At 41.3% G+C, this 17,306-nt stretch overlaps 1 protein-coding gene across 1 annotated transcript in view; it reads left to right on the top strand.

The window, feature by feature from the left end:
* Positions 1-17,306, top strand: part of LOC133542916 (E3 SUMO-protein ligase PIAS1-like) — a 173,406-nt gene that overhangs the window by 68,068 nt on the left and 88,032 nt on the right. The window lies entirely within an intron of this gene.

Here is a 17,306-nt window from a genome sequence, read left to right as displayed (position 1 = left end):
CAATTTGTTCAGTTAATAACAGAGACTATAAAGAAGAATGCTGTTGGTGGAAAGCGGTGTATTGCAGCTGTCTTTAGCACCGAGACACAGCCCGTGTTCCTTTGTTTGTTTTGAAGCTTTAACACAGAGCGGTCAAGCGAACATGTTTCTCTACGTCAACCGGCATGTATTTGGATGGGAAAGTTGTGATATATATCTTACCGGAGACATCAGTGAACTATGCGTCCTCCTGCAGTAGCTATCAAAAAAGGTAGCTGTGAGCTTGGCTCCTCGGCTTCTCTCTGAGACACTGGCGTGTTCACCGCAGCCATCGGACTTTGAGGTATGTCTTTACAATCTCACTAAAACGCTATTAAAACAATAAGCAGATAAGGGATCTTCCAGAATTATCCTAGTAAATTTGTCTAATTACATCTGAAACGCTCGCCTTGCTGCCGCTCGGAGCTGTCGCTTTTTTTTTTTTTTTTTCTAGTCCTTCACTATCAATATCCTCATCCACAAATCTTTCATCCTCGCTCAAATTAATGGGGAAATTGTCGCTTTCTCGGTCCGAATTGCTCTTACAGCTGGTGGCTCACATTATAAACAATGTGAGGATGTGAGGAGCCCTCACACCGGTGACGTCACGCGCACATACTTCCGGTAAAGGCAAGGGGTTTTTATTAGCGACCAAAAGTTGCGAACTTTATCGTCGATGTTCTCTACTAAATCTTTTCAGCAAAAATATGGCGATATAGTGAAATGATCAAGTATGACACATAGAATGGACCTACTATCCCCGTTGAAATAAGAAAATCTCATTTCAGTAGGCCTTCAAGCTTTTTTATTATTTTTTACTGACTCCTAGTACAGTCGCTGTTTGGCTTGTTCATCTCTTTGTTCATTGCCGTATTCATGCAGACATAGGTTTTATGTGATTTATCTGTAGAGTGAAAAAAAACATAAGTTAAATAACAGTAGATTTATTAGTTAGATTTTTTTTCACCAAAAAAAAGTCTAAAACATATTCCAGATTGCATTCCTACTTAATGGAAAGTATTGATTATTAACTTGGCCTTACTTTTTTAAGTCGAAAGTCTTACATAAAAGGATCCTATTATGCAAAACCAACATTTTGTACCTGTTTATACCCTCTTTTGTGTGTCTTTGAATCCCCTGTAAGTCCTGATATGTTTTTATTCAACATTGGAGGTATGACAGATACTTATGAAACAAACCTGCCTTCTTCCAAACTTGCTCCAAACGAGTCGTTTGGACTTTGAGACTTTAGTGACATTTTTTGCCTTGGTTATGTCCATATATGGTAGAGGTTTACCCAAAGAGCTTTGCGCGACTATTGGCTAAGTCTTGAAAACAAGAGTTATTAACATCTTATCCCAATAAAAAAAAATCACATACCCCAATCTAAACTTGTACAAACACATCGATCTCTGAACAACTAAGCTATTTAATCGTGCACATTGTTTTGAACCTATACAGGCTGGGCTTTCTTAGTATAGAGTAGGGCTGTAACTAATGATTATTTTGATAGTCGATAAGTCAACGATTATCTTAACGATTAGGCGACTAATTTATCTGTAAAAAAAATGGGTATAGTGTCCCCTTATGCCGGCCTACCTGGCCGGTCTAGGGGGCATGTGGCTGACCTAAATTCACCGAACACCTGACGTCTTTCCAGACCAACAAGCGTATTTCCTGAAAATCTCAGAACAACCTTTGACACACGCTTCCGAATGGCTTCGCCCATTTTGTTTACCGTTTAACGTTAATTATGACTCAGATGTTGCGATCCATGACTCGGATCTTCACATATTATTGTTTATTTTTCCATCTATGTTCTCATTCTCCGTTTGATCCGTTTATTTCCCGTTTAGTCCATCACCAGGGTTACTTATTAGTTTCAGCTGCTACTCCCGGTTCCTGCACACCTGTTCTCTGTTAATCACTTTCCCTTTATAAGCCAGCCTCTTCTGTTTATAGTCTCTGGGACTCTAGTTTGTTTTAACGCAATGCAACGTCAGGTATGCTTTTCTCGCTAGCTCATTAGCTCAGCCACCTAGTCATCTTTAGCTCACATGCTAATCATCTTTGTTTTTACTTTTTATGCCTTCATGCCAAGTCTTAGTTCTGTATATTTCCTAGCTTTCACGCTAGCGTCTTTTTTTTTCCCTTTTTATTAGCTCCAGTGTTTCTGTTCAGAGCTCACCTTTTGTTAATAAATTTGTTAGATCCTACCTTTGTTGTGTTCTTCGTTTGACGCATCCTCGAGGGAATCGAACCCGGTACCACGATGCCGAACCGGCGTTACATCAGATTTCATTTTAAAGTTAGTGTGTGGCTTGTTGCTGACCGTACATGAAGGGGTTAAATGAAATGAAATGTTAGCAGGAAGATTTAAGAAGATATTGATCATTAGAATGTTGATGACTAGTCGACTATAGTTTAGATACGTTTAATTGCAGTCTCTGCGACATCTGTCATTGTGTTGACTGCTCGGCCTAATCTACAATTAGCATAACATTTTACTGCTTTGGCACTGTAATCTATTAAAAAATTATGGAAATATCTAAATCATCCTTCATTAGCATTTTAATCGAGTAAGAGACTATCATGTGATTAATTTTCTTGCCAATGCATGTCCAAACACATTGGGCACAGCTGTGTGTTTTGCTCATTTCTCATTCTCTTGTATATAGTTTTTTTATTAAATGTGTTCTACCCTTTCCTCTCCTTTTCTATTCAATCTTCACTGTCTCTTCCCAGCCAGCATCCCCTTTGCATGCAGACATTTGCATATAAAGCGAGGACATTGCACAGGCACACAACTATAACCGCAGAAAACACCTTTTTTATATTTGATTGTAAATTTCCTTTGGACATTGTGTTCTTAGACACACTGATACCATGTCTGCACATATGGTTCCTTCCTAACTCAGGCGTACTTTCATATAAATAATGCATTGTTCCATTCTGTCAGAGAACCAGTCAGATAGCGAACACCAGAAGAAGAAAGTAGGCTGAAGATTATTAAAATGCTTTTTAAATAATCAAGAAGAGAAGCATTTGGATCGCTTTTTTTCTTCTCTCATGCTGATAGCTTACATATATTATAATTTTCAGACCTCTCAAATCAGCGGTTTGCTGTTTATACAGCACCCTTTCAATTATGTATCTTTTTTTCTCATTTTTATTTTCACCAAATTCCTTTTGCCTCTTTGTTTCATATGAAATCTGAATATTAATGACAAATAGAAGAAGCATGCATTCTAAAAAAGCGCCATTGGTTACTGAGTGCCCTTCGTATCATTACAAGCTGCTATTCATTAACACTAAACTTTTTAAAAAAATCATTATAAGGCTGGTTTCAGCAATTTTGACTATATTCAATAAAATGCAGAACTGTATAAACGGTACCAAATTTGCTACTGAATTGTATAATAAAAAAAAAAAAAAGGTAATGTACAAACAGTCTCACCTCATTTTCTTAGAACAGAATAAAACAGAATACATTTTCTCCATAATGAATAACAAATCCAATTAATTAGTTCCGAACACCAAAAATAGTAACACAAACCAGATTTAATAAATAATAATTTGACATGCAGAAATCATTGTGAAATACATGTAAATGCCACCTTTGTAGTGGGAGTTCGTTCTTGAATTCAAGTCGTTTTATTTGCCTTAAGAAATGTTCTTGCACTTGCAACTTACTTTGGCCCCATGTTGGGTTATTTTGTAGTCGTCCTCAATAAAAAAAAGGTGCATATATCGAGTCACCAACGCTTGGGATTCTTTTTGTCACCAACGCTTGTGATTCCATTACGCGAAATGATAGGCTTGTTAGGTATAATGTTTGATTATTAACCGCACAATAACCAAAACGATATACAAAAACCAGGGAAAAATTTTTGCAAAGTTTTTCATAGAAAACGAAATCTTATGAAAAGTGAGGTCTACAAGGTGGCGCCACTAATAATCCTATTGTACTAAATATTCTAAAGCAGTGTTTGCCTACTATTACATTTGCATTACATGCCTTTTAATGTATTGTACTATAGTGCAAGACCCTAAAACAGTGCACTTTGTATAGTTTTTAGTGGTACATTCTATTGAATGTTTTTTTTTATTTTATTTACGTTTTTTTCCCCTCAAAAAGCATGTAAGCAGTGTAATAATAATGCACAGTATTTATTGACCTTGGAGAGCAGCTGTGTTTTCTTCCAACTCCTTTGTCACACACACCATAAGCAGCTTTCCTATATATTCATGTTTGCTGTTTTGATATTAATTTAACATTATTGGCTTCTGTGAGAACCCTCTGGTTTCAGTACATACTAGGGTTAAAAGTATATGGGTACTAATAAAGTACTGCGGTACTAATGAAGTCCAGCTCTCTGAGCTGCCACCTTACCGTGGTAGAGGAGTTTGCGTGTCCCAATGATCCTAGGAGCTATGTTGTCAGGGGGCTTTATGCCCCCTGGTAGGGTCTCCCAAGGCAAACTCGTCCTAGGTGAGGGACCAGACAAAGAGCAGCTCGAAAACCTCTATGAAAAGTAAAAACAAAGGACCCAGATTTCCCTCGCCCGGACGCGGGTCACCGGGGCCCCCCTCTGGAGCCAGGCCCGGAGGTGGGGCACGATGGCAAGCGCCTGGTGGCCGGGCCTGTACCCATGGGGCCCGGCCGGGCACAGCCCGAAGAGGCAACGTGGGTCCCCCCTCCAATGGGCTCACCACCCATAGCAGGGGCCATAGAGGTCGGGTGCAATGTGAGCTGGGCGGTAGGGCACTTGGCGGTCCGATCCTCGGCTACATAAGCTCGCTCTTGGGACGTGGAACGTCACCTCACTGGGGGGAAAGGAGCCTGAGCTAGTGCGCGAAGTAGAGAAATTCCGGCTGGATGTAGTCGCACTCACTTCGACGCACAGCAAGGGCTCTGGAACCACTTCTCTTGAAAGGGGCTGGACTCTCTTTCACTCTGGCGTGGCCGGCAGTGAGAGGCGACGGGCTGGGGTGGCAATTCTGGTTGCTCCCCGGCTTAAAGCCTGCACGTTGGAGTTCAACCCAGTGGACGAAAGGGTAGCTTCCCTCCGCCTACGGGTGGGGGGACGGGTCCTGACTGTTGTTTGTGCTTACGCACCAAACAACAGTTCAGAGTACCCACCCTTTTTGGGTACACTCGAGGGAGTACTGGAGAGTGCTCCCCCGGGTGATTCCCTTGTCCTACTGGGGGACTTCAACGCTCATGTTGGTAGCGACAGTGAAACCTGGAGAGGCGTGATTGGGAAGAATGGTCGCCCGGATCTGAACCCGAGTGGTGTTTTGTTATTGGACTTCTGTGCTCGTCACAGTTTGTCCATTACAAACACCATGTTCAAACATAAGGGTGTCCATATGTGCACTTGGCACCAGGACACCCTAGGCCGCAGTTCCATGATCGACTTTGTAGTTGTGTCATCGGATTTGCGGCCTCATGTTTTGGACACTCGGGTAAGGAGAGGGGCGGAGCTTTCTACCGATCACCACCTGGTGGTGAGTTGTCTGCGATGGTGGGGGAGGATGCCGGACAGACCTGGCAGGCCCAAACGCATTGTGAGGGTTTGCTGGGAACGTCTGGCAGAGTCTCCTGTCAGAGAAAGTTTCAATTCCCACCTCCGGAGGAACTTTGAACATGTCACGAGGGAGGTGCTGGACATTGAGTCCGAGTGGACCATGTTCCGCACCTCTATTGTCGAGGCGGCTGATCGGAGCTGTGGCTGCAAGGTAGTTGGTGCCTGTCGTGGCGGTAATCCTAGAACCCGCTGGTGGACACCAGCGGTGAGGGATGCCGTCAAGCTGAAGAAGGAGTCCTACCGGGTTCTTTTGGCTCATAGGACTCCAGAGGCAGTGGACAGGTACCGACAGGCCAAGCGGTGTGCAGCTTCAGCGGTCACAGAGGCAAAAACTCGGACATGGGAAGAGTTTGGGGAAGCCATGGAAAATGACTTCCGGATGGCTTCGAAGCGATTCTGGACCACCATCCGCCGCCTCAGGAAGGGGAAGCAGTGCACTGTCAACACCGTGTATGGTGCGGATGGTGTTCTGCTGACCTCAACTGCGGATGTTGTGGATAGGTGGAAGGAATACTTTGAAGACCTCCTCAATCCCACCAACACGTCTTCCTATGAGGAAGCAGTGCCTGGGGAATCTGTGGTGGACTCTCCTATTTCTGGGGCTGAGGTTGCTGAGGTAGTTAAAAAGCTCCTCGGTGGCAAGGCCCCGGGGGTGGATGAGATCCGCCCGGAGTTCCTTAAGGCTCTGGATGCTGTGGGGCTGTCTTGGTTGACAAGACTCTGCAGCATCGCGTGGACATCGGGGGCGGTACCTCTGGATTGGCAGACCGGGGTGGTGGTCCCTCTCTTTAAGAAGGGGGACCGGAGGGTGTGTTCCAACTATCGTGGGATCACACTCCTCAGCCTTCCCGGTAATGTTTATTCAGGTGTACTGGAGAGGAGGCTACGCCGGATAGTTGAACCTCGGATTCAGGAGGAACAGTGTGGTTTTCGTCCTGGTCGTTGAACTGTGGACCAGCTCTATACTCTCGGCAGGGTTCTTGAGGGTGCATGGGAGTTTGCCCAACCAGTCTACATGTGCTTTGTGGACTTGGAGAAGGCATTCGACCGTGTCCCTCGGGAAGTCCTGTGGGGAGTGCTCAGAGAGTATGGGGTATCGGACTGTCTTATTATGGCAGTCCGATCCCTGTACGATCAGTGTCAGAGCTTGGTCCGCATTGCTGGCAGTAAGTCGGACACGTTTCCAGTGAGGGTTGGACTCCGCCAAGGTTGCCCTTTGTCACCGATTCTGTTCATAACTTTTATGGACAGAATTTCTAGGCGCAGTCAAGGCATTGAGGGGTTTCGGTTTGGTGGCCGCGGGATTAGGTCTCTGCTTTTTGCAGACGATGTGGTCCTGTTGGCTTCATCTGGCCGGGATCTTCAGCTCTCACTGGATCGGTTCGCAGCCGAGTGTGAAGCGGCCGGAATGAGAATCAGCACCTCCAAATCCGAGTCCATGGTTCTCGCCCGGAAAAGGGTGGAGTGCCATCTCCGTGTTGGGGAGGAGACCCTGCCCCAAGTGGAGGAGTTCAAGTACCTAGGAGTCTTGTTCACGAGTGGGGGAAGAGTGGATCGTGAGATCGACAGGCGGATCGGTGCGGCGTCTTCAGTAATGCGGACGTTGTACCGATCTGTTGTGGTGAAGAAGGAGCTGAGCCGGAAGGCAAAGCTCTCAATTTACCGGTCGATCTACGTTCCCATCCTCACCTATGGTCATGAGCTTTGGGTCATGACCGAAAGGATAAGATCACGGGTACAAGCGGCCGAAATGAGTTTCCTCCGCCGTGTGGCGGGGCTCTCCCTTAGAGATAGGGTGAGAAGCTCTGTCATCCGGGAGGAACTCAAAGTAAAGCCGCTGCTCCTCCACATCGAGAGGAGCCAGATGAGGTGGTTCGGGCATCTGGTCAGGATGCCACCCGAACGCCTCCCTAGGGAGGTGTTTAGGGCACGTCCAACCGGTAGGAGGCCTCGGGGAAGACCCAGGACACGTTGGGAAGACTAGGTCTCCCGGCTGGCCTGGGAACGCCTCGGGATCCCCCGGGAACAGCTAGACGAAGTGGCTAGGGAGAGGGAAGTCTGGGCTTCCCTGCTTAGGCTGCTGCCCCCGCGACCCGACCTCGGATAAGCGGAAGAAGATGGATGGATGGATGGGCTTCTGTGAGAACCCTCTGGTTTCAGTACATACTAGGGTTAAAAGTATATGGGTACTAATAAAGTACTGCGGTACTAATGAATAAAAAAAAGTACTGTACTCTCTTTGAAAAATAGCAATGCTTTTTTTCATTTGCTTTAAAATTAGCGATAGGGTACGTGGAGCACACTGAAGCACCGCTCTGCAAGTGGTGCTTAAAAAATAATTATTTAATAGTTGGTTAGCATCTCTCTGTAGTGTTTTAGCTACTTCTAAATCACAAATCCTTGCCTCCATGACAACAAATAAAGTGTGTTTTTTTCAAGTATCATCCCTGCAGGACGAGGAATAGCTAAACATGCTTCACTACACACCCTAGAAGGTTACAATACCTAATTGATAACAGCAAGCTAGCGCTCCTGAATGTAAACAAAGGGGTGGCTATACACAAATAGGGATCGTAACAATATCAAGTACAAAAGCGGTATCCAGTCGATAGTACAATGATTACATCGATATTTTTATCATTACGAAATATTTGTTCATTTTTATTATGTTTATAAACTCAGGAAATGCATCCCTGCACACCTGGGGACTTTAAATATGACTAATGTATGACCCTGTAACTACTTGGTAAAGGATCAATACCCAAATTTGTGGTTTCACCAAAACTTATTTAAAGTATCCAAACAACAGAAGAATAAGTGTTGTTTACATTTTACCAGAAGTGTAGATGGAACATGTTAAAACAGAAAATAACCAGATATTAACAGTAAATGAACAAATTATAATCCATCCATCCATCTATTTTCTACTGCTGGTCCTTCATTATTTTGATGAAATAATGCAATGTGAAATAACACAATATGTTACTGCATATGTCGGCAGCCTTATTAGGAATGTGAAAAACAGTAATCAGAGCAAATGGTGGCTATTTTGAAGAAACTAGAATATAAACATGTTTTCAGTTATTTCACCTTTTTTTGTTAAGTAGATAACTCCACATGTGTTCATTCATAGTTTTGATGCCTTCAGTGACAATATGCAATGTAAATAGTCATGAAAATAAAGAAAACCCATTGAATGAGAAGATGCGTATCTGTTTGTGTGTGTGTATGTATATATGTATATTTATATATATATATATATATATATAGTATATATATATATATATATATATATATATTATATGCTTTGCAGCCCTTGCCTTGAAATAAAATCATGTTTGCTTTGGTGTCCTTCCAACTTGCCTTGGTGCCCTAAAATATGAGCCCTCCTTTATTTTTTTGTTAAAATAAAGCCAATAATAAAAAAATTATGTGGTCCCCTTTATTTTTAAAATGTATCCGGGTGGGGCGGGGGGCGTGGTTAAGAGGTGTGGCGTATAATTCACCAACTCGAGTATTTCATACATATTTCATGTATATATATATATATATATATATATATATATGAAATACTTGACTTCAAGTGAATTCTAGCTATATATATTTATTTTATTATATATATAAATAAAATAAATAGTTGAATTTCAGACGGCACCTATCAAATACACAGTAATAAAAACACAGTTGTTCAACTAACTGTACTGTGCTTGATGGTTAGTAAAAAAAACAACAACACTTACCTTTCACTATTTGAGTAACCTTTGTTCTGCCATTCGCGTATTGGCGAGCGATCTCCGAATCCGGGAACATCCTTCACGGATTTGTTGTAGACATCAGCAAATGACAACGGGATGTTGCTTCCAGCTATCAGCATAGCCATCTTTGTCTCAGCATAAGATACACCATTGGGTCTCCATTTTGAGAGGTGGGCCATAATACTGGGTTGTGAACGATGCTGCGCTGCGGACGCTTTGTGCTTTGCTGACTGACCGTTCATGGCTGAGTATATCCGTTCACCGTGTTCATTGGAGAAGTCTGTTCTACAAAATTTACAGGCAACATACCCCTTCCCCTTCGAACTCTCCTGGATAAACTGAAATTCTTGTTTCCAATCGTTCTGGAACTTGCAAGCGTATTTCTTCATTTTGCTCGTTGACGGTGTAATATATTGGGTTGGAGTCAATAAACAGGCGACGTGATGAAGTTACGTCTCTTTACTGTGGGCTTCAGAACAGACATTATATTATTTGTACAGTAGATGGCAGTATGGTCCTGTTTAAGAGGATCACAACATTGAGTCAGGTTCTCATGGAGCTGGAGTGGGCGTGGCCTCCAGCTGCGTCTGAATTTCGGGAGATTTTTGGGAGAAAATTTGTCCCGGGAGGTTTTCGGGGGAGGCGCTAGGTTTGTACTGTGGCATTGTAAGTCAAATTTTTGCTTGCTACTTAAAATATAACAAGACAAATCTTATCTTAAAACATTCTTAAATTGAGGTACATAAACAAATGTAAAAATATAGAAAATAATGATAATTACAAAAAGCAGCCGTACACTCACATTTGCTTGTTGCAATTCATTACAGTTGTGTTATAATTATGGTAGGCGCAATACTTTGAACAACTATGGCAATTTAGATTAATTTATTGGATTACATCATAATGCGTGAAAGCTAAAGTGCAGATGACACTTTAAAGATAAATGGCTTCAAATATTCTCAGGAGATTGCAGCCTTGATTTATTAGTTTTTTTTGGATCCTCTGTTGCCCCTCGTGACTGTTAAATTAGAAACCGGTTTGATTTTAAAATACATACAAGACATTAAACTGATTTAGCACCGTAGCAAGAATAACATGCCGTTCTAAAAGAATCATACTGTTTTGAAGCCAACAAGCCACGTTAAGTGTTGTCGTGGGCAGTCTTGTCTTGCAGGCCTTGAGCTTGAAAAATGTTTGGTGATACATGCTAAATGACATTGACCCATATAGAACTCTTTGAAGTATTTTTCACTATCATTGTTTTAGTTGGATCATCGGTTGTATTGTGACAGTAAATACATGATTACAGTTTCAAAATGACATTTACGACAACATAGCTTTCTTTGTGGGTGTTTTGGCTCTCATCCGGGTGTGATTGTGTTGTTATCATGAGCCCAAGCAAATAACGATTCTATTCCTTGGGGATGATTATTTGGTATCATTAAGTACAACCTTGCATGTTTTCAAACTTTAAAAGAACATATGGATGTGCTGAATAAATCCTACTGTAATATCTTTTTTGCTTGTCTTGGTAATAAGCAACTTCACAAAAAAGATTGCCAATTAGAAAAACACTTGGAGAGTGCAGACCTTCACCAGGCCATGAGTCCCTAGAGTAAAAATTCTTTTTAAAAAATCCCGAATCCAGACTGTGAGCCGGATCATCCCTAAAACTATTTTTTTTCTGATCCCATTTCTGACATTTTCATGGAATTTTTATTAAATGCCACTCGTAACTCTCCAAGCTATGTTGCTAACTAACTAACAAACGGCAGTGAATCGAAGGGTAAATTAAATTGCCAAGTCTTATTCTTTGTCTGTCGTTTCCAAACAAGAGAGTTCTGTCTAGGCTTTTGTTGATACAGGTACTAAAGTGACAAGGTACCCAACCAATCAAAACATGTATTTTAGTCTTTATTTTTTCATGCAAATGCAATGTTCCTAGTAATATGAGTCGGGGTGCATGGTGAGTGAACCATTACAGAGAACATACAAGTGGAAAGAAAGCGGGACTGAAAAAATGACAAAAGCGGCAACTTGTACTCGTGTGCACAAAGAGCAGTAAGGAAGTATTTTGGCTGCAACGCAAACAGGAAAGGTGAAGCTCGAGAAGCGCCACTTTAAAGCATGCCTCGCCAAATGTGGCAAAACTTCAAACTTGGCGAATCAGTTGAAAGACAATCATCCACATCTGCACAACAAGTTTAAAGACTGACAGGTAAATACATTGTTGACATAGTCCCTTTCATATTTCTAGTGATACGGGTTACACAATAATTCTAAGACCTGCCAGCTGTGCTTTCAAGGTGTACATGAATGCAGAACTTTTAAATGGGGATGGGTACCGAATTCCTTACTTTTTTTTGCTCTTAACAGAAATTTGTTGGTACTACTAGGTAGCAATTTACGTAAAATCAAGCATCAATATTTTGATACCTTTTTGGCACATTATGTCACATCTGCCCTCAAATTAAAACACTTAGCAAGCAAGCGTTCAAACAACATTCAGAGAGGACTAAGTTAGACTGCCTCAATGTAATGTTGCAATTTCCCATGCTGACAAAGCCAAGTATGCTTGGTAGGACACACTCAAACATACAGTAAGGCATGAACGTGTACAGTTTTTAAAATGCGCTATCGCGATGCTAATTTACATCAGATTTGTCATAGACTTGCTATTGATTAGCATTAGCTTTATTTCAACACCTCAAAATTTGGTAATGAAAACTACAACTAAAATGCACATTACAATCAAACAGCTGTTGTGTAATAAGTACAATACTTACAGTACAAACACGATAAAAGACTTCATCTTCAATTTATTTCAACTTAATCTCTGAGTGGGCAACACATCGTAGCATATACACTACTGTCCTTTAACATCTTGGAATTGCAACTACATACAAAGTGTACTATGTAATACTTGCAAATGAGATTCACAATTGTAAAAATTCAAGCTATAACTGCACAGTTATTGTTATCAGCTCACTGCTGAATAAAAAAACATATATTTTTTGCTTTCCTCTTCTCCAAGGTTCTCATAGTCATCATTGTCACCGACGTCCCACTGGGTGTGAGTTTTCCTTGCCCTTATGTGGGCCTACCGAGGATGTCGTAGTGGTTTGTGCAGCCCTTTGAGACACTAGTGATTTAGGGCTATATAAGTAAACATTGATTGATTGATTGATATTTTATTAATAAACACATTAACATTTATTAACACATGATAACATTTATTAACACATGACCATACTTCCCTACCCTCCCGATTTTCCCGTAAGACTCCCGAATTTCAGTGCCCCTCCCGAAAATCTCCAGGGGCGACCATTCTCCCGAATTTCTCCTGAATTTCCACCCAGGCAACAATATTGGGGGTGTGCCATTAAGGCACTGTCTTTAGCGTCCCCTCTCATCTGAAACCTTCACCCCTTAACATTCGCATGCTGTCCTCACTCAGGTCCGCATGCTGACCTGAGGACAGCACGTCATCACGTCCGCTTTTCTGCCATACAGTCACATAACATCTATGGCTTTTCACACACATAAGTGAATGCAACACACACTTGGTCAACAGCCATACAGGTCACACTGAGGATGGCTGTATAAACAACTTTTAACACTGTTACAAATATGCGCCATGCTGTGAACCCACACCAAACAAGAATGACAAACACATTTCGGGAGAACATCCGCACCGTCACACAACATAAACACATCAGAACAAATACCCAGAACCCCTTGCAGCACTAACTCTTCCGGGATGCTACAATATAAACCCCTGCTGCTCCCAACCCCGCCCACCTCAACACACCATGACTTGATTAACGTGGACCCCGACTTAAACAAGTTGAAAACCTTATTTGGGTGTCACCATTGAGTGGTCAATTGTAGAGATGATGTATTGAACTGTGCAATCTACTAATACAAGTTTCAATCAATCAATCAAAAACACACACACACACACACACTGAATTTGGAGGTCTCAAGGTTGGCAAGTATGCACATGACACACTGATAGCTTGGTCTCCCCTAGTTCAGAAATCCCATCTGCGTCCCTGAAGTCCACAGACAGACATGTACAGTAGTTGCTGCATTGAGCTGGTTGGCCCATTGTCAATCATTAGCGTATTAACTGAGTCAAAATAGCGCTGTAAACTAATGTAAGGTAAAGGACCTAGTTTCATAAGTTTGTGGTTATTAGTGCATTTTTACTTGGAAAAAGAGAAGTCCAGTAATTTGAATATTATTTCATTTTATTTATAATGTTCTAAAATTGATGGAGTGCAATAAGAAAATGCCAGCGTGTTTATTGCTATTGTTGTACTAAATTTAGTGTTATAAGATTGTTATGTTAATAAAGTAGGGCTGGGCAATATGGATCAATACTAATACAGTATTTTTAGGCAACATGGCGATATATGATGTATCGGTATTTTAAACAAAGTCTGCAAAGTGTTAAGTTTAAACTCAACACCACATGACTGTTACCACCAGTGTTCTGAAAAAGTATTTACAAAAAGTAATTAATTATAATTACTTGTTACTTAACCATAAAAATAATTAAATTACGAACGGAATGTGAGTGTGAATGTTGTCTGTCTATCTGTGTTGGCTCTGCGATGAGGTGGCGACTTGTCCAGGGTGTACACCGCCTTCCACTCGAATGCAGCTGAGATAAGCTCCAGCGACCCCCCGCAACCTTGAATGGGACAAGCGGTAGAAAACGGATGGATGGAATTACTCTTTAACAAATGTAATTCGTTACTAGGGAAAGAAATTAATTTGTTGCTTAAAAAACAACAACTTATGTCATATGAAGTTGAGAGAAGTGTGCGCACCTTTAAAAGGCGGTGTCTGTTGCCATGTGATGTCAGCGAGGGTTTCAGCTGAGCTGTATTTGTTAGCTTCAGCAGTTAGCAGCGGCCGTTTGTAAGCTCTGACGACTGCTCTGTTGAATCTTTTCACCGTATTATGTTACCCACTTCCAAAGACATGCACCTGGGGATAGGTTGATTGGCAACACTAAATTGGCCCTGCAATGAGGTGGCGACTTGTCCAGGGTGTACACCGCCTTCCGCCCGATTGTAGCGGAGATATGCACTAGCGCCCCCCGCGACCCAAAAGGGAATAAGCGGTAGAAAATGGATGGTTAATAAAGGCATTGAATGTGCTTCAATGGCTGTCAAATGTTATCGTCCACAAACAGGGTATTGTTTGGATTGAAAGCTTTTCACTTCAATCATTGATTTGTTGTTCATAAATCCCACGGCACGTAGTTGCATTGCGTATGTGTGCGTGAGATGTTGCCTCCTATATGATATCAAGTTCATTTTAGCGTGGTGCTGGTTGTTGCTATTAGTAGTAAAAAAATAAATGTTCTGCATTGAACTTGCTTTTCCGCTAATGCTGTCTTGTTGACATAAAACCATGTCAAAAGTATCGAGCCACGTTAATCATGCATATGGCTTACGATCCAATCTGGTATGGACCAGCGATATGGGACTGTTTAAAGAATCGTATATGTGTGAATGCTTTCACGCCATCAAAACAAAGCATTGTGAAGGCCCGCGGCTGGTGTTGACACAATGTGAGCCAAGTACTCTGAATGTCAAAGTGAAAAAATTAATTGAAGCATGGGTAAATGGCGGAAATAACTATCAAAGGCAGCTTCAAAATATATTATATATCGGTTTGGCGGTATTGTCTTAAATAAATGTTTTTCTAAAGTATACTGATATAATTCGTAATGCCGGTATACTGCACAGCTCTAAAATTAAGCCAATAATGATATTTGTTTTGTCTTTATTTCCAAAAGTACCAAAATACTGTACATATTGACCAAAATATTGGTAACGGGACAACAATAGTGAACTCTTTGCATCAGTGTCAGCACTGTTTGTTACTTTGTTCTTTGACGGAATGGGAAAATGGATGGATGGATAGAAATAAACATCCATCCATCCATCCATTTACGACACATTCACAATCTTTGTCTCTCCAGGTGAACACACAAAATGCACGTAAAGAGAGCCTCGCTCGACGCTAGTGAGAAGTACAGCGGGGTAACAATTTGAAGGAAAAAAGATGATTGCAAAGCCAAATGTGTCTGATGTGCAAATCCAGTATTTTGGCTTTAAACGAGTGAACAAGATGAGCCAATCAACACGGAATGAGCCAGTATGCTTAATTTGTTGGAAAGTGATAGCAACAAAAAACAACAAATGCAAACACCCGTCCCAGTTTTTCCATCTGGGGAAAAAAACTACACTTTAGGATTTATTGAAGTGCAATTTTTACTATAATAAATTGAGAGTACTTTTTTTTTTTTATTGTTTGTTTACTCATTTACAGGTAGGATGATTTAAATTTATTAACCAAGTTACAGTAGTAACAATAAACTAATAAAAATTCGAATTTTATTGAATTTAAAAAGAACACTTTTAGAGACTTTAACTTTAATCATCCACAGGGACAATTGTTATACACAGTAGTTCAGTTACAAAACATAGAAAAGCATAATGCACACACGGGCACAAAAAATGGTGAAAACAATAGGTAAAAAGTAGACCAAAAATAAACCAAAATATAACGTGTATATAAATACAAACCCTGTTTCCATATGAGTTGGGAAATTGTGTTGGATGTGAATATAAACGGAATACAATGATTTGCAATCCTTTTCAACCCATTTTCAATTCAATGCACTACAAAGACAAGATATTTGATATTCAAACTCATAAACTTCATTTTTTTTTGCAAATGATAATTAATTTACAATTCCATGGCTGCAACACGTGCCAAAGTAGTTGGGAAAGGGCATGTTCACCACTGTGTTACATCACCTTTTCTTTTAACAACACTCAATAAACGTTTGGGAACTGAGGAAACTAATTGTTGAAGCTTTGAAAGTGGAATTCTTTCCCATTCTTGTTTTATGTAGAGCTTCAGTCGTTCAACAGTCCGGGGTCTCCGCTGTCGTATTTTACGCTTCATAATGCGCCACACATTTTCGATGGGAGACAGGTCTGGACTGTAGGCGGGCCAGGAAAGTACCCGCACTCTTTTTTTTACAAAGCCACACTGTTGTAACACTTGTCTTGCTGAAATAAGCGGGGGCGTCCATGATAATGTTGCTCCAAAACCTGTATGGACCTTTCAGCATTACAGATGCTGGCTTTTCAACTTTGCGCCCATAACAATCCGGATGGTTATTTTCCTCTTTGTTCCGGAGGACACCACGTCCACAGTTTCCAAATATAATTTGAAACTGGACTCGTCAGACCACAGAACACTTTTCCACTTTGCATCAGTCCATCTTAGGTGAGCTCGGGCCCAGCGAAGCCAGCGGCGTTCCTGTGTGTTGTTGATAAATGGGTTTGGCTTTGCATAGTAGAGTTTTAACTTGCACTTACAGATGTAGCGACCAACTGTAGTTACTGACAGTGGTTTTATGAAGTGTTCCTGAGCCCACGTGGTGATGTCCTTTACACGCCGATGTCGGTTTTTGATGCAGTACCACCTGAGGGATCAAAGGTCCGTAATATTATCGCTTGCGTGCAGGGATTTCTCCAGATTCTCTGAACCTTTTGATGATTTTACAGACCGTATAAGGTGAAATCCCTAAATTCCTTGCAATAGCTCGTTGAAAAATGTTGTTCTAAAACTGTTCAACAATTTGCTTATAAATTCGTGACCCTCGCCCCATCCTTGTTTGTGAATTACTTAGCATTTCATGGAAGCTGCTTTTATTCCAAATCATGGCACCCACCTGTTCCCAATTAGCCTGCACACCTGTGGGATGTTCCAAATAAGTGTTTGATGATCTTTCCTCAACTTTATCAATATTTATTGCCACCTTTCCCGACTTCTTTTTCACGTGTTGCTGTCATCAAATTCTAAAGTTAATGATTATTTGCAAACAAAAAAATGTTTATCAGTTTGA

The sequence above is a fragment of the Nerophis ophidion genome, linkage group LG25 (assembly GCF_033978795.1).
Source record: "Nerophis ophidion isolate RoL-2023_Sa linkage group LG25, RoL_Noph_v1.0, whole genome shotgun sequence".
In the NCBI taxonomy this organism is placed as follows: Eukaryota; Metazoa; Chordata; class Actinopteri; order Syngnathiformes; family Syngnathidae; genus Nerophis; species Nerophis ophidion.
Note: the sequence above shows the minus strand (reverse complement) of the source record. Positions and strands in the feature narration are given on the sequence as shown.